Source organism: Mustela nivalis (genome assembly GCF_964662115.1).
Source record: "Mustela nivalis genome assembly, chromosome: 19".
Classification (NCBI taxonomy): domain Eukaryota; kingdom Metazoa; phylum Chordata; class Mammalia; order Carnivora; family Mustelidae; genus Mustela; species Mustela nivalis.
Window position 1 is genome coordinate 33,946,638 of NC_139038.1, and position 19,068 is coordinate 33,965,705.

Here is a 19,068-nt window from a genome sequence, read left to right on the forward strand (position 1 = left end):
CTAGATCTCCTCTGGCTTTATCCAGCACACCACTCACTGCAAATACAACAGCCGCAGTTCTGACAGTAACAGAAAGATCATAACCCTACACACCTCTACTGAAATCTTAATGTTAGCCCCTGGGTGATCGCTACATCAATTTCAAAGATGTCCTTCCAACCCAAGACTGTTAGAGAGAAAAATTCATAAAACTCTGAGAGCACCTTCTTTTCAATTCTGTGTCTACTAACTCCCAACAGCCAGAGACAGTTAGCTGGGTCCTTATTATATTCTGAGGATGTAGAGAAAAAGAAGTCTTTCAGAAATGTGTTTCCTGCTGACTATTATTCCAAGAGAGACAGAAAGCAAGAGGAAATGAAAACATTTTACATTGTATTCTTCAGTGGTTTTAATCATAAGGCTGTCTGTTGACACTGAAAAAAACTTTCCAAGTCACTGTTATTTTTAGGCAAGAATTTGTGCACTGCAACTCTGTGGGCCCATTATTCAATGAGGTCACGTAGATTGTTGCCCCCAATATACTGATTAGGATATCCCCAAAAGATGAATGTATAGGAAGTCAATAAACTATGCAATGAAGGGAGAGAGAAGAAACTTTGAAATCAGCTTGGCTGCCTTCTCAGTATCTGCTCAAGCTCAGGTCATTTAAACTCTCTAGAACTTCAGGGTCCTCATCTATAAACTGGGGAGAATATAAGCCCTACCTCATGATTATGAGTATAAAACACGTAAGTAATAGCACCAACAGTGAGAGCCTATATCCACTGAGGGCTTCTTGGGAGAAATGATAACTCTCATGTGTGAAGAACTCCCTTTAAACCAGGCACTGTGCAAGCTTTATACGAGCCTCCATTCTCTCATCTCATCAGGTTGATGCTATTACTGATTTACTCTATTAACAAGGAACTCAGACTCAGAGAAGATGGGCAGTTGGCCCAAACCAGAGCTCACATCTAATGCATAGCAGATCCAAGACTCAAATCCAGGTGTGTTTGAGCTACAGCCTGTTTCCTGGAACACCATATGGTCTCTCTAGTAGTTGCTCAGTGAAGGTTGGCTTCCCATACCAACTATAGACAGATTTGTCAGAATTTCCAGAATTACTCAGATTAGCTCCTCCTGCCATATGGTCCCATGATCCCTTATTTTTCCCTGTTAAAACCACTTATCTTACTCAACTATTTCCTGAGTTCTAGGTTCTTCCTTAAACAGTCAAGAACCTTGCCAGTCTTGGCTGAATCCCTAGCATTCTGTAGGTACTGAACAAAATCTTACTCAATGAAAAATAAAAACTAAGACAAATGATTATTATCTCTAAGAATTCTTAATACATTCAAAACCAATCTCATGGGGCACCTGGCAGGCTCATTCAGTAGAGCTTGTGACTCTTGATCTTGGGGGTCATGAGTGCAAGCCCCAAGGCCCCATGTTGGGTGTAGAGCTTAATTTAAAAAAAAAAAATCCAAACTACATATATTTCAAATAAAATAGGTGTATCTGTGTATAAATGCACACATATTTATGTGTATAATCACATATGTGTACATATATGGCTTATATAGATGACTGTGTAAATATATGAGTTTTATAATATATATATACAGATAGATAGAGATAGAGAGAGAGGAGAAGGAGGAGGAGGAGGAGGGAAGCAGAGAGGAGGGAGGAAGAATGGGTCTGATATTTTCACATAGCATGGTACTGGACCCATAATTGTATTTAACTGAATACGTGAATTTATTGCCTAATTGACAGACTACTACATAACACCATAAATAACATTAGAAAAAAATATTTCACTAGATAAACAAGTTCAGTTAATATGATATATATCAGTAAAATGACACCATAAAAGCCAGTGAAGATCCATTACGTCACACTTCGTAAGTCTTGTACAGTATGTCTTTTAGAAGGGGAGAAAGTTAGCAAACACAGCCTAATCCTCATGATGCTGAGATTGACAGAGTGCTATGTTTTCTACCAGTTTTACAATTGTGAAGCTATAAGGTATGGATTGCCTATGAAAGTTTTATGTGAAGAAAATGACTTTGGATGGTGGGTCAGGGCTGAGAATAAATTGTGATTCAGACATATCTGGGCATGTAGGTTGACAAGACCGGCAAATCTATTTGCAGAAGTTGATATCCATGAGGTGGACAGTGCCTAGAAGATGTGTTTTCGCTTGTGCAAAAGAGATAGTGATCAGAGGGAGAGAATTGAGGGCAGCATGGCAAAACAAGTTTATTTTATATATATATATATGAAAGACAATGTCTGAGATTTTAAGAGGAGTACCCACAGAAAGATGCTGGCAGTACCACTTTTAGGATAGACTCTATCAGCTGTGCTACTTATATTCTAGGTGACACAGGACAGCCTAGTGAGGTCATTTAACAGTCTTCCCACTGCGCACATTACACAGGCTTTCTCTGATAACATGAAGCATACAGAGGAGGTCCAACAGAATGCAAGTAAAATGACTCATGTCTCAGAGACCTCATGCAGCGGGAATGCCTGCAGAGTAGTAGAACTCCCCATAAAGAGATCAGATTTGAGTCTGCACACAAATGAGACACCTGCCAGAGTCTCCCAGACACCTGAAGAAGATATCTGGGAGATGCGAGTCTCCCAGACACCTGAAGAAGATATCTGGGAGATGCGGTTCCCATGAGCTAGACATCAACATTTGAATTACCATGCTTACTAGAACCTCACCTGGACTTATAGAATACTGAGTACTCATGACATGTGAAATACACTTAACAATATTTCTATTTTCTATACCATGTACACTTTGTACAATGATAAGCCCAAAATAGGAGCTCAATTAACCTGATAATGACTAAAGTATCATAAGACAGCAGTAGCAACATTATATGATTACTGGGGCTTGATATTAAGCCTAGAAATCACATAGCATTAGTATCAATATACAGTTCAATCATATACTATTTAAATATTAGTATAGGGATGCCTGGCTGGCTCACTCGGTAGAGCATATGACTCTTGATCTTACAGCCATGAGTACAATGTGGAAGAAAATGTTAAGAGCTGACCTCCTTGTCTCATTCTTAATCTTAGGGATACAACATTCAGTATTTCCCCATTAAGCACATCGCTCTACATTTTTCATAAAATGCTCCTTTAAGAGATGAGGAATTTCTGTTCTATTCTTACTTTGCTGAGAATTTTTATCAGGAATGAATATTGGATTTTCTCAAATGCTTTTTTAGGTAATCACATGATTTTACATTGTTTAATTTCTTAATATGATGAACCATATAATTTGATTTCCAAATGTTAAAGCATATTTGCAATCCTGGAATAAGATATACTATTTTGTGATTTATATGTACACACACACACACACACACACACATATATATATATACATGTATATGAAAATCAGATTTGCTACATGTTGCTTAGAATTTTCACATGGATGTCCATGAGGGACCCTAGTCTGTAGTGTTCTTTTTTTAAAGTTTTTTATTGTTCTTGTTTTGGTTTGGGTATCAGAGTAATGCTAGCCTCTTAGAATGATGTAGGAAGCACCTCTTCTTTTTTGATTTTCTATAAATGTGTTTTTTTCAAATTTATCAGTAAAGTCAAAAAGGCCTAGAATTTTCTTTGAGGGAGATTTCAAACTATAAATCCAATTAATTTACTAGGTATCAGGTAATTCAGATTATCTCTTTCTTTCTTTTTTTTTTTTTTTTTTATTTGCGTGAACTCTCTCTCTGCCTTTCCAGGAAATTGTCCATTTCATCCAAAAGTTTGAGTTGCATGGCATACAGTTGTTCAAACTGTTCCTTATCATCCTTTTAATGTCTGTAGTGATATAAGTTCTTTCATTCCTGATATTCTAGTTTGCATCTTCTCTCTTCATTTCCTAAGCCTGGCCAAAAGTTTATTGATTTTACTGATCTCCTCAAAGAACCAGCTTTCAATTTTATTGATTTTCTCTATTTTTGGCCTATTTTCTCTTTTGTTGATTTATATTCTGATATATTTTATGTCCTTTCTTCCAGTTACCCTGTGTTTAACTTCCTCTTTTTCTACTGTCTTCAGGTAAATGAAATAACTGAATTGAGACCATTATTTTTATTTTAAAAAGTTTAATGTGGGGCATCTGGGTGGCTCAGCAGGTTAAAGGCTCTTGCCTTCAGTTCAGGTCATGATCTCAGGGTCCTGGGATCGAGCCCCACATCAAGCTCTCTGCTCTGCAGGGAGCCTGCTTCCTCCTCTCTCTCTCTGTCTGCCTCTCTGCCTACTTGTGATCTCTGTCTGTCAAATAAATAAATAAAATCTTTTTTTAAAAAGTTTAATGCTATAAATTTCTCCCAAGTACTGTTAGTAACACCACACAAAATTTGATGCACTGTATGTGCCTTTTCATCCAGGTCAATGTCTATTTTGATGTCTCTTTAAATCTCCTCTTTGACTCTTGAATTACTTATAAATATGTTGCTTAGTTACCAAGTGTTTAGAGATTTCCCTGTTATCTTTCTGTCATTTATTTCTAATTCGATTCCACTCTGATCAAAAAATACCCTCTATGACTTTAAGTCTTCTAAAGGTGTTGATTTTTTGTTTGTTTGTTTTTTGGGGGGATTTTATTTGTTTGTTTTCTTAGTAGTCCAATCTAGAATAGGGCCTCTTGGTAACCCTTCCTTGCATACTTCAAAATAATCTGCATTCTGCTATCTTTGGGTAAAGAGTTTTATAATTACTAATTAGGACAAGTTGATTAATAGAGTTGTTCTACACTCTTTTGTTGTTCTATATTTTCTATATACGTAGTGATTTTTTGGCTATTTATTCTACCAGTTATTAAAAATCTAGAACTGAAATCCCTGGCCACTTCTCCTTATAGTCTGTTCTAGTACCATTTACTTCAAAGTTGTATTATGAGGTGCATAAGCATTTAAGACTGCCTTGTCCCACTGACTAATTGGCCTTTTTATATTATGAAACAACTTTCTTTATCACAGGAAGTATTTTTTCCCCTAGCATCTATTTGAGATTAATACAGCTACTCTGATATTCTTTAGTGTTAGCATGAAATGTCATTTTTTCCATTTTTATTGCTAACTTATTTGTGTGTTTATATTTAAAGTTTGTTTCTTGTAGACAGTCTATAATTGGGCCTTATGTTTTACTCATTATAACAATCTCTGTCTTTTAACTTAGCATATTTGGATAATTCATATTTAATGTGATTATTGATATGATTAGGTTAAAATCTATCATCTTTTTATTAGTTCTATCTGTTCCTCATTCCCTTTTCTTCCTTTCCCATCTATTTTTGGGTTAATTAAATATTTGTGTGATTTTATTTTATCCCCTTTGTTGGCTTTTAGAAGTTACTGTGTTTTACCATTTTAATGGTTGATTTAGAATTTATAATACACACTTTGAAGTTAAAAATTATTTATAACTTTTTTCAAAATAATTAGAAATTCAGGGGGTGCCTGGATGGCTCAGTGGGTTAAAGCCTCTGCCTTTGGCTCAGGTCATGATCCTCGGGTCCTGGGATTGAGCCCCGCATCAGGCTCTCGGCTCAGTGGGAAACCTGATTCCCTTCCTCTCTGCCTACTCATGATCTCTGTCTGTCAAATAAATAAATAAAGTCTTAAAAAAATAATTAGAGATTCAGATAGTTGCAAAGACATTACAGAAAGGTACTGTACCCCCTTTACCCAGTTAGTGATACTGATAATGCATTGGTTATATCTTTTAGTATACTGTAGCATAATATCATTATCAGGTACTAATACAATATAAGGTATCTATATAGTTTTATGCCATGTTATCACATGTGTAGATTTGTGTAACAATTACTACAATCAAGATCAAAACTAATTCATCACAACAGGGACATCCTTCATGTTACTTCTTTATAGTCAAACCTACCTCTTTTTCTCTCTTAATCCTTAACTCCTGACAACCATTAATTTGTTCTTTATCTATAAAATCACAACAAACAACTGTATGCAATTATTTTGGCCAGGGGGGAGGGACATAAATTTTCATTTCTCTGGGATAAATACCCAGAAGCGTGATTGCTGGGTCATGTGGCACATGTACATTATTTTTTAGGGAACTACCAAACTGTAGAAGAGTTGTCACATTTTATATTCCCACGAGCAATACATGGCAGTTTTTCTGTATCCTTGTCTGCATTTAGGATTGTCTCTATTTTTTATTTTATCTGTTCTAATATGTGTATGATACCTCATTATGCTCTTATTTTGCATTTTCTAAGAAAATGGCTAATGATGTTGAACATCTTTTCACATACTTGTTTGCATCCATATATCCCTCTTTGGTAAAATATCTCAAGTCTTTTGTCCATATTCTAATTGGTTTTATTTTCATTGTTGACTCTTGAGACTTCTAAAAATATATTTTAGATATTAGTTCTTTATCAGACATCAAATTTGCAAATATTTCCTCCCAGTTGGTTGTCCATCTTTCTGGTATCTCAACAAGCTGTTCACAAAGTAAAAATTTTTAATTTTAATGAATTCCAATTTATCATTTTCTTTTCTTTTATGGATGCTCCTTTTTGCTGCTATATCACCAAGCCTTAGGTCCTCAAATTATTCTCCTCTGTTATTTCCTATAAGGTTTATGATCTTATATTTTACATTTAATCTATGATTCATCTTGAATGATTTTTTTTTTAAGAAATGTGAAATTTAGATAGAGGTTCTTTTTTGTTTTGTTCTTTGTTTTTTGTTTGTTTGGTTTCTGCCTATGGATATTTGGATATTGAATTGTTCCAGGACCATGTGTTGGAAGAAAACCTATCTTTCCTCCACTGCATTGCTTTTGAATCATTGCCAAAAATCAGTTGGCCACACTGGTGTGGAACTATTCCTGTGTGCTCTATTCTATTTCACTTTTCTGAGTGGCTATCCCCCCGTAAATACCACACAGTAATGATTACTGGAGCTATGCAAGAAGTCTTGACTGGGTGAACTGATTTTCCCCACCTTCTTCTTTTTTAAAATTAAACAGCTATTCTAGTCTCTTTGCCTTTTCATGTAAATTTTAGAATAATCTTATCTATATCTACAAAAAAGTCTTGCTGGGATTTTGATAGGAATTGCATTAAATCTGTATAACAATTGGGGGGAATTTGCATGTTTACTATGTTGAGTCTTTCAGTCCATGAACACAGTATGTTTCTCCATTTATTTAGATCTTTTCTTTCTTTCATCAGCATTTGCACATTTTCAGCATGCAAGTCTTGCATGTATTTTGTTAGGTGTACACTTAAGTATATTACTGTTCGGAGTGATTATAAGTGGTATTGCATTTTAAAGCTTAGTTTCAATGTGTTTATTGCTAGAATATAGAAATACAGTAGACTTTTTGCATATGATCTTGCATCCTATGATCTTGCTGAACTTATAGTCCACAAAATGCTTTTTCTTAGTAGATTCCTTGGGATTTCTCTACATAAACCATCATGTCATTCACCAATAGGCACAGACTTATTTCTTCATTCATAATATGTATACCTTTTATTTCAATTTCTTGTCCTTTTGGGCTAGCTAGAACTTCCATAATATGTTGAATAGCAAAAGGTATTTTGCTCATGATCTCAAAAGGGAAATTAGTCTTTTCTCCTTAAGCATATTAGTTGAAGGTTTTTTTGCACATGTTATCAATTTAAGGAAATGCCCTGGGTGGGTATTCAATTTTGTCAAATGTTTTTTTTCTGTAAACTAACATAATCACACTTTTTTTTTCTTTAACCTATGAATATGGTGGATTAAACTGATTGATTTTTGAATATTGAAACACTGTTGCATGCATGAAAGAGTACCCACTAGGTCATGGTTTATAATTGTCTTATATATTGCTGAGTTCTACCTGCAAATATTTTGTTAAGTATGTTACATCTATATTCATGAGGGATTTTAGTCTGTAGTTGTGGGTTTGGTTTTTTTTTTTTTTCCTCCCCTTTCTGTACTGTCTTTGTCTGGTTTTGAGGTCAGAGTATAATGGTTTCATAAAATAAATTGGGTTATGTCCCACCCTTTTCTATTTTCTGGAAGATGCTGTGCAGAATTGGTATTAATTGTTCTTTAAACACTGGTAGAATTCTCCAGCGGAGCCATCTGGACCTGCAGTTTCTTTCTGGGAGAGTTTTAAAATTATGAATTAAATTTCCTTAATAGTTACATCTCTTTTATATGGGCTGAATTGTGGTAGTTTGCATTTTCCAACGAATTGATCTATTTCATCTAAGCTGTCAAATTTATGTGTGCAGAGCTATTCATAATATTCCTTTATTATCCTTTTTAACATTTGCAGTGTCTATAGTGATACCTTCTTTCATTTCTGATATTGGTCATTATTGCCTTTTTTTTTCTTTTTTTCTGTCACTCCTGCTAGAGGTTTGCTTTTGCTCCAATCTTGATTATTTCTTGCCTTCTGCTTGCGTTGGATTTATTTAGTTGTTCTTTCTCAATTTTTTTGAAGTGGAAGTGTATATTACTAATTTTAGACTTCTCTCTTTTTTATGGAAAGCATTCAATGCTGTACATTTCCCCCTTGGCACTGCTTTAGCTGTATCTCACAAGTTTTGATAGATTTGTATGTTTATTTTCAGTAAGTTAATGTAATTTTAAAATTTATCTTGAGATAATTTGTTATTTAGTTTCCCGAAGTGTTTAGCAAGATTTTCTTGTGATCTTATGTCCAGAACATCGTCTATCTCAGTATATGGTCTATGGGCTCCTGAAAATAATGTGTGTTGTGTTGTTTTGGAGGGTTTTCTATCAAGCTACTTCCTTTTGGTTGGTTGGTGTTGCGTTCTTCTTTATCCTTGCTGATATCTTATGGCTGTTCTATCATTTCTTGAGAAAGAGTTGCTTATGCTTCTGATTAATATTATGCAATCGTGTTTATTTATTTTAGTTCTATTAGTTTTTGCTTCATATTTTGTAGCTCTTTTATTTGGTGGTACACGTTTAGAAGTCCCATAATTATCTCCTGGGTTTGGACTCCCCTCTCCTGTACTCTGTCCTAAGCACAATAGATGCTATAGTCCCTGGACAACGAGTTCTGATCTCTCAAGGCAGGGAGACCACTGAGTTTCACCTGTGTAAACCTTCTGTCTGCATGGAATTTTTTTTTTTTTTTTAAGTAGGTTCCAGGGATTTGAACTTGTGACCCTGAGATCAAGACCTGAGCTGAAATCAAGAGTTGGACACTTAATTGACTGAGCCCCCCAGCCACTCCTGCATGGAAATTTTCTTAAAACAATCTAGGGGGGCTCAATGGGTTAAAGCCTCTGCCTTCAGCGTGGGTCATGATCCAAGGGTCCTGGGATCAAACCCCACATCGGGCTCTCTGTTCAGCAGGGAGCCTGCTTCCCCCTACTTGTGATCTCTCTTCCTGTCAAATAAATAAGTAAATAAATAAAATCTTTAAAAAAACAATAAGCTAGGGCAATTATGGGGCTCACCTCACTTTTATTCTCTCTCAAGAGTCACTGTCTGTCTTTGCCTAATGTACAGCCACAGACTAAATGTTTGTCTTCCCCCAAATTTCATATGTTAAAACCTAACTTCCAGGGTAAAGGTATTTGGAGGTGGAGTCTTTGGGAGATCATTAGGTCATGAGGGTGGATCCCTCCTGAATGGGATTAATGCCCTTATAAAGGAGACCCCAGGGATCCCTGCCCCTCTGCTGTGTGAAAAGATGACAATCTATGAACAAGGACGTGTCTGCTGGCACTGTGATCACTGATTTCCCAGCCTCGAGAACTGTGAGAAGTCAGTGTCATTTTATTTCTAAGCTACCCAGTCTCTGAGACACAGTACATATACGTATATATATGCAGCCCAAATAGATGAAGATGTACGATGTTATGCAAACTATTGTTGCATGCATTTTGGTCATTATATAGCCATTTAAGTTGAGACATTAAATCTGGTCCCTGTAGTTCCATCTTACCCAGAACTACAAGTTCAACCTCTCTCTTTAGAATTATTGAAGGAAAGAAAATCTAATACCCTTTGTGCTGCTTGTTTTCCATTGTGGAGACACATGACTATACACACCTGCAACAGTTAGCATTTATTTAACACTATGCTCTGGGCCAGGCACTCTAAGGGATGTTCACTCACTAGCTTATCTATTAAATATTTTTAATTACAAGCCTGCATAGCTTCTCTCATCTCTTGGAAATATAGTGCATTTTGCTTAAGAAAAGTCTATGGTGCTCTAAATAGAATGGGCTATTAACAAAAATGTAAATAGTCCTGATATAAAACATTTCCCTTTTATTTTTTTTCAAAGATTTTATTTATTTATTTATTTATTTATTTATTTATTTATTTGACAGAGAGAGAGAGAAAGATCACAAGTAGGCAGAGAGGTGGGCAGAGAGGGGGGGGAAACAGGCTCCCCGCTGAGCAGAGAGCATGATTGTGGGGCTCGATCCCAGGACCCTGAGATCATGACCTGAGCCAAAGGCAGAGGCTAAACCCACTGAACCACCCAGGCACCTCAAAAAACATTTCCCTTTAATTAATAATTTTTTTTTAAATCCCACACTTTTGAAAAAGGGCAGGGGAAACTTTGGTAAGAAAAATGTGGAAGATGCAAAAATATTATAATTCTTTGTCCATTCAAATTGTAACGCCTTATCCGTTGCTTGTTCTAGCCAGATTTCCCTAATTCTTGCCAATACTGTATATAGTGTTGCCTCTCATTTCCTCTATTATAAGCCCCATGAAGAGAAGATCTTCTCTGTTTTATATACTACTGGTCCTTCGGTGCCTACCATAATGTCTGACACATATAGACACTCATTGAACACTGCTAAATGAGGCTCTCCTTTTCCAGAGAGTCTGCAGCTCAGGGATACATGGCAGATACAGGGTATATGGGCTGTTAACTCGTCAATGCAAAGATCACTAACTGATCATGGCACTCCCTGCTAAATCTACACCTAGCCTTAGAATCCATTACTTCAGACTCCAAGTAAGCCACTAGTCCAGCCCCTTTCCTCTTTCTGATGTATCCACACCTGGAATTCATAGCATATGATTAAATGGTCTTTCATACATGGTCTGAGGAGGGGAGAGTACAACAGAGACATGATATAAATAACAACCTCTCCTGCTACACTGATTTTCTATGTTGACAAATGTGAGTGAGTTGTATTTGCTTATGCCCCCATTTCATGGCTAAAATTATTTGAAGCAGCAATAAAAAACCATATATAGTTTGGAAAATATTTAGATAACCACGTTGATGCTTCCCCCAATCCCTTTCAATGAACAAGTTAATCCACCTGAACAGCCCAACCTGCAGGGGGTGAGGGGGGGCATAGTTATTCCAACAACTGAAGCCACACCCCTTATTCTCCAACCATCTGCTTATTCCAAGTAGTCAAGGGAGGGGGAGGGGCCTCTGAATTGTGTAACTAATGGTCTGGTCCCAGAATTCACACCTCATATTTCTGTTTTCCACAATGGGAGAAGACTACCACCCTTGGCTCCTTCCCCTCCCTCTCATTCCACTCAGGGCCTACTACCATGGATTCCTTTAAGGTCTTCTCATACCCAGGCTTGAGCTTCTGGGGCAAATGCAACCCCAGAGGGGTAAGAAATAGTTAAATGGTGAACAGCAGCTGCCACACAGAGGGCTCTGAATAAGTGGCTGTTAAATAATGACTATTTCTGAAGACTTTCTTTTTTTTTTTAATTTTTTTATAATTTTTTATTTTTTATAACATATATTTTTATCCCCAGGGGTACAGGTCTGTGAATCACCAGGTTTACACACTTCACAGCACTCACCAAAGCACATACCCTCCCCAATATAACTTTCTAATACTTTAAAAAAAAAAAAAAAAAAGCCTTGAACAGTAGGTGCAAGAGTTTAACCAACTCCCCAAGTCTACCTGGTTAGTGAATGGCTGAGTTCATTGTGGAGTTCAGGTTTATTTAAATCCCACACCCACATGCTTTTCACTATGAACCACATGCCTCCTGCCCCGTTAGAGACCATGTCCATTAATTGCACCTAGCAATAAGTCACCAATTTTATTCTTAAAACACTTCCTAACAACTCACAAGCCATCGAAACTACTGAAAAATTACTCCTCTTTTCTTCCATTTTAGGTGTCCATAGTTGGTAAGAAATGTTTTCCATGTTTTTAAGTGGAACTTAGATTGTAGCACAGGAAGATAGAAGCAAAGGAAGAAAGTGGGAGGAAGAAAAGGAAGAGAAAGATGAAAAACAGGATTGAGGTGCCACCAGTAGACTCTTCCTTGCAAGGAAGGTATCTGTAATGGAGAGAAGAGGAGCCATCCCAGAAAAAATATCTGAGTAATAGAGACATCACCCCAGGCAGGTTAGAATAGCAGAAAAGAGCACAATCTCCAGATTGACTTGGATTAAACTCCCAGTTAGTGCGTTTACTCTTCGGGACAATTTGAATCAACTACTTAACGTCCCACACCCAAGACCTCATCTGTAATGTTTGGATATGAATACCTTCACCTCAGGTTTACTATGAGAATTAAATGAGATAATTCAATGCAAGGGAAAAGGCTACATCATCCAAATGTTCCGTAAATTCAAGCCGTTATGATCAACGATTAGCAATTTTGTGAATTCAAAACTCAGCCCAGAGGATATTCTTTTCATCCTCTTGAACAAAGCAAATATATCTATACAAACCCTTACACGCTCTGTGCTCGACAAAGGGCATTTATAGACATTCAATGAGTTGAGCGGAGGGGTCAGACTTCAAACAATGGTCACCCTGCATGGATGTGAGCCAGGATCAAAAGCAGAGAAAGAGTTGAAATATGGCTGTTGAAATCTGTGTAATTCTGGTAGAAGTCCATGCAATACGGTAGTAAGACTAGGACCTCACATTCAGGCAGACTGTGTGGAAGTGCTCCCACTATGGCAAGAAGAAATGTAAGCATGCACTAGAAGAAGGAAGGTAAGATGCTTAGGACTGAGCCCTGGACCCCACAAACTCTCAGAAAGACTTGAGCATTATAGCAAGCCTTTGGGCAAAGATGCTATCCAGGCTATTTGATAACCATTATCCACATCGCATGGCACCACACCAGTCAGAACAGACACTATTCCTGCCTCCTGGCCAAACATCAGCTCTGAAATGAGACTCTACATTTCTGTCTACCAACAAGTCTCAGAGATGGGGTTATCTCTGTCAGATTCTAGAACTTGGGTTTGTTTGTTTGTTTGTTTGTTTGTTTTGATTAATTAATTGATTGTTTATTGAGGAGTTAGTTTAAGACTTTTTTTCTGGAGCAGTTTTAGGTTCACAGCAAAATTAAGAATAATGTACAGAATTTCCCATTTATCCCCTGCCCCCATATATGCACTGCCTCCCCCACAATGGACACCCCACACCAGACTGGTACATTTATTGCAGCTGATGGGCCTACACTGACCCATCATCACCCAACGTCCACAGCTTTCACTTAGGGTTTCATGTTAGGGTTACATATCCTATGGGTTCGGACAAATGTTTAATGACACGTGTCCATCAGTACAGTATCATCAAATACGGAGTATTTTCTCTTCCTAAAAGAACTCGGGATTTTAACTGCTACAGGCTATAACCATCATTTATATGTCCTACATATTAATTATTAAATGGTTCATTACAAAAATATTTGACTAGCCTGACTTAGCAAATTCTTTTGTTGCCCTAAGAAAGCCCACAATGAAACCTTCTTTATTTAATTTTCGGGAGGCCATAACACTCAGCGGCTGCCACTGACAGACGTGCTCTCTGCTCTGATACGTGGGCTGTATGAAGCAGGGAAGTGCCTCCCTCATGTGGGAGGACTCTACACATGCTTAAGGCATAGGTCTTTTCCCATTACACTGAATGCAAAAATTTCAAAAACAAAGTTCACCTGGCTTCTGGCACCTGCGAACAAATGCACAGTTAAAAGCCCACTTTCTAATAATATAGAAGAGGTACCGTGTTGGTTTTGTTCATTATTCTCATTTTTATATTTGCATGTATTTCAGGGTTACTGATATTTATGAATTTCTTTCTTCTTCTTTTTTTTTTTTTTTTGGTGTCTTGAATGTCAGAGGGAGACCTAAACGTTGGCATCTCTTTAACCTACTGAGCCACCCAGGCCCCCCATGTTGGCATTTCTTAATATTAAAAAAAAAAAGATTAACCATTTTTTAAATTTTAAAAGCACCAATAATTTGTGATCACATTTAAAATGTGTAAAATTAGCCTTGATTTTATAAGTAAATTGGTATTTTCATCATTGATCGTAATATAGAACAACACATAGATCAACAGACCTTAAGATATGAACTTTTTTGGAAATTTTAAGTAATGTCTGCCTAAGGTTAAAAAAGAGAGAGAGAGAGAGAGAGAGAAACCACAAATTATTTACTCTTTAAAAATACAGGCATACAGCATGCACATACGGCTGCAATGATAGAATGTACTTGTTCTCCCACGGCATAAATCAGGCTTATGTGCTTTAAGCAACGGAGGATGTCAACATTCCATATAAATGCTAAGCATTCACCTTGTTCTTCCCTACAATGCTGCTGCCCTTCTGCTGCCTTGCACACCACACCAGTCAATGTGTATAATTTGCCAGATTATGGTGGAAATTTGCCTCTTCAGGATGAAGAGCAACTGCCTGTCACACCAAATCTCATCTAGCTTAACATCCCATGCCATTTCCCTGGAAGAGCTATTCAATGAGCCAGGTGACCCCACTCTCCTTGACCACGGGCACCAGTGCGGGTGCAGTGCCACTGACTGGCCCAAGGAGGTCAGAAGCCTCGGGGCAGCACATTCTTAGGCAGGCGTGCTGACTCCATCAGAGGTTTTCTCTCTCCCCTGAGAATTTGACCAGGGGCCTAGGGCTCAGAGACATTGAATGCCGCAGGTGTCACTGCATTTGTGGATTCTTGACCAGTTGGGTACCACTCTTACCCAGGTATGCACCTGCTATGGCTGTAGAGAAGCAGAAACTAGGAGGAAGCAGGGGAAGCGAGTCATTCAGAGAGATGAAAGGTTTGGATGTGCACAGGGAAGAGAGCGGAGGCCATGCAGAAGAAGTCGAAGCGAAGGGAAGATGGAGAAGGGGAGAAAAGAAGAACAAAGGGGTACATTTCTAGTTTCCCAGCTTGACTGCTCACAACCGGGTTCCTGGAAATTCTCTTGGATCCTTTAAAAATGTCCCCCATTTTTAAAAAAGATTTTAATTATTTATTTGACAGAGAGAGACACAGTGAGAGAGGGAACAAAGGCAGGGGGAGCGGGAGACGGAGAAGCAGGCTCCCCGCCAAGGAAGGAGCCCGACACCGGGCTCAAACCCAGGACCCTAAGACCATGACCCAAGCTGAAGGCAGATGCCTAATGACTGAGCCACCCAGGTGCTCCCAAATATGTCCTTTTTGATTCAAATTAGCGTTAGTAGCCTGGGCTAAACTCCTACATTACTCCTTTATGTCAGGTTTTTACTGATTGTGAAAGAAAACACAGGGACAACAAGATACTCAATTTATTTGGATTCCCCCAGAAACAATGAGCCAGGGATTTGAGAGCAAGTTGTTTATCTGGGAGCACAGGGAACCCAGTAGGGGAAGAAGGAAAGTGGACAGAAAAGAAAAGACACCCTTTACTAAAGGGTCCACAAGGATGCCAGCAACAAGAATGGGTTGATCCTGTGAGGAAACCAGCAAAACATGTGGCTCAATGTCATCCCACACAGGAGGCGCGGGAGCAGGGGTATTTACACACTAACTCACAAGAGTCATTAGCTAAGGACTGTTCCCTGGGGTATTAAATCCCCCACAGTTCTGGTCTCCTCTGTTCACAAACCAAGCAACTTCCCACAATTCTGATAAAAGCCCTCAGTCAGAGAGACACTCATACTGGATACTCGAAGTCTGCAGAAAGTCAGAGAAAGGACAAGCCCAGAGGAGGGGTAGACAGGGGAGCAGCATTCTGCATCAGATGAGATTTGGGGTCACTGATCTTCTGTTCCTAAAGTGTAGGCATGCACTGACATTAACAGTCCATAATGATGGCTGATCAGTATCTGTCGACACTTGTGGCAATATTTCCAGACCTCCTTAGTTACACTGGACTCTATTTCCTCATCTGTTCCATCATTTCACATGAGAGTTAGGCATTTTTCCTCTAGGGTCTGGGACTTCTTTCTTCCCTGTAAACTTACCTCCTTTGGCAACTCTAAATTCCTCAGCAGCCTCACCGTACCATTCTCTAATTCAGGCTTTCCAGAGGAAGGACATAATCAGTTTTTGAAAGACAAAGGATATTCCTGTGATAGGAATCCAGAATCTGGTTTCTGGTTTGGGTTGCAAGATATAACACTCCCCTAACTCCGATCTAGAAAACAAAAGATTTCAACTAAAGCCAGTGGTTGTTAAATATGGGTTCGTGGATCATAATGGGGTTCACTTAATGATTGATTAGTGAAGATGTGCCACAAAATGACCATTCTCCTTATTAACCAATGACATCACTATCATCCCTGAATCTAACCCCATTTTCGGAGCTATATGTATGAATCCCACATATGTACTGCCTACTGTATGATATACTTCATGTTCTAAAATTGACACAAGTGAGATCAAATGGATTCTTGTCATCCATATGATGAGATGAATCTCCCTGTCCTTAAGAGTTATGTGCACTGGTGAACAATTCTATCATCTCCCCATAGAAAGCCTTTACATTTTTTCAGGCTTTGTTCCCATGCCCCCTCCTCCTGTCCAGATAGGAAAAGAGTTATAATTATTTTGGCTTCCTTCAGGGAAGCAAATACTTAAAGCAAGCAGGGATGGCAGAGGTAGAGAAATGTGTTTTTAACATACAGCCCAGGCATTTCTAAAGAGCATCAAGATTATCCCCATGGTTATTTCTAAACCCTCCAAATTATTTCCTGGAGGAAAATGCTGAAGAAGTCAAAGTACTTGTCAACACACTAAGACCTCATGTTTTGATGAGCCATTCTCTCTTCTTAAAGTGAGCCACTCTGTACAAGTTTTAGGAGGACCTCATTAGGAGACATTCTCTGTTCTCAACAGGTTTCTCCCAAACCTCATTTGTCTTATAAGTACTTCAGCACTTAACCATTAGAAGTATCAACTCTTCCACAGAATCAGAAACAAATCCAGTTTGACCTAAGTTAACACAGAAGATGACTTTACAATCTAACTTGCAAGTAGGTAGACTTGAGTTCTCACATCTCAACTACCTTCCAACAAACAAATACAAAGTTCTAAAGACATTAACTTAGAGTAGAAGGAAGCAAGCTCTACAGACAGCCAGGAATCCTTCAGAAACATTTTCTACTCTAGGTTTTGATTGTACTCCTGGAGGCAGAATTATTAGCCTGTCCAGGCAGCTATAAAGAGACACTGTCTTGGTTTCTGTGGGTCCAGATTTGCATTTTAAAATTTTCTGTTGGATTCCTTTGAAGGCTCCTGGAGACTACCTTGCGCATCTCATTAGCCATCAGGATGCCTGTAGAATTGCAGAACATGGCAGGTGCTTGAGAAACAATTTCTGAAGAAATGAGTGAGTAAATTAGATTCGCTATGGGTGTCACACCACACTATGCAATAAAATCAAATAGGGCATTTTCAAAAACCCTGATGCTAAGATCCTAATCTTTGACTAATTAAATCAGAACCTCTGGGGCTTGGTGACCCCTAACATATATATTGATATATACTGGGGAAACAGTTACATGTCATATATACATATATACATATATACATATGTGTGTGTATATAACATTTTAGGCAATTCTATTGTGCAATGATTGCTAAGAAAGAAGAGATCAGAATAATCATATAAACTAGGCCCCTTACTGTAGTATTTCCATTTCAACAGAAGCTACTCATATATAAAGGCGTTGGGGTTATCTAAAAAACAGGATCAAATAAATTATTTAAACTCAGCCCCATATGATTTGTTGATTGTGTTAAATGCAATGGAAGCTGATAAAGTGGCCCTCCTTTGACTCAGAGTATTTGTGTGTATGTGTGTGTGTACTTATGTACATACATATGTGTGTATACATATACACAGGTGTATATATAAAATTTATATATGTATATATAAAATTTAGTTAATGTTATATATATGTATATATGCACATGATGTGTATATATGATATACATACATGGGGTATATATGTATATGATGTGTATATACACATGTGATGTGTGTATACATCTATGATATATCTCTCTATATATACACACACATATGTCACATTAACTGAAATTTTGTCAGTCCTTCTTCTCTATTTTGAATGATACATGAATTAGATTAACTATCCCGATTATGCAGAGAAATTTAGCTTAATGACCTACAATTACTTTAATGGCTTTGAAATTCAGAAGGTAAGGAGACACTGTGTTTCTTCCGTTGAGCATTAAATATAAAATGCGTCTGATTGACTGTTATGAAAACCCAATTTTATTGCTATTTGAATTATTCAGAATCAATATTCGACATTAGCCAGCATGGGGAAGCTCAAATATAAGGCAGCGTCTGAGAGCAGCATTTCCCTATATTGAGTAATTGTGCTTTGTGTGGGGGATAATGAGCTGTTTGCTGCATGTCACCACTTCAGATGCATCGAGAATTAACAACTTTATCTTCCCTTTATATTATGTAATAAAAGGGATTACTTCATAGAGATGAACAATTCTCAAGGTTATGAAACATTCAAAATACAGTTGGGCTCAAGGAATCTTGCTTTCTCTATAAGGACAGAGAAAGAACAAGACATTGGATTTTAGCTGTTTACACAAGAGAGAAATTTCCTCAAGTTATGTTTTTAGTTATTTGATGAGTAAACTGCAACCTTGTATTTCCCCAAGCTGAATATTGCTTAGAGGCATGTACACTACACCAAAGCCGTCTTGCAGAAGCGTCCCTTCAGATGATACAGCAACTGTAGGAATAGGTACCTCTTGAAGAAATTTGCCAAACACATAATGAAAGGGAATGATAAAAATAGT

The 19,068-nt window shown here is 37.7% G+C and overlaps 1 protein-coding gene across 22 annotated transcripts in view; it reads right to left on the bottom strand.

The window, feature by feature from the left end:
- RBFOX1 (RNA binding fox-1 homolog 1) overlaps window positions 1-19,068 on the bottom strand; it is a 1,569,090-nt gene that overhangs the window by 826,140 nt on the left and 723,882 nt on the right. The gene's annotated exons all lie outside the window — the stretch shown is intronic.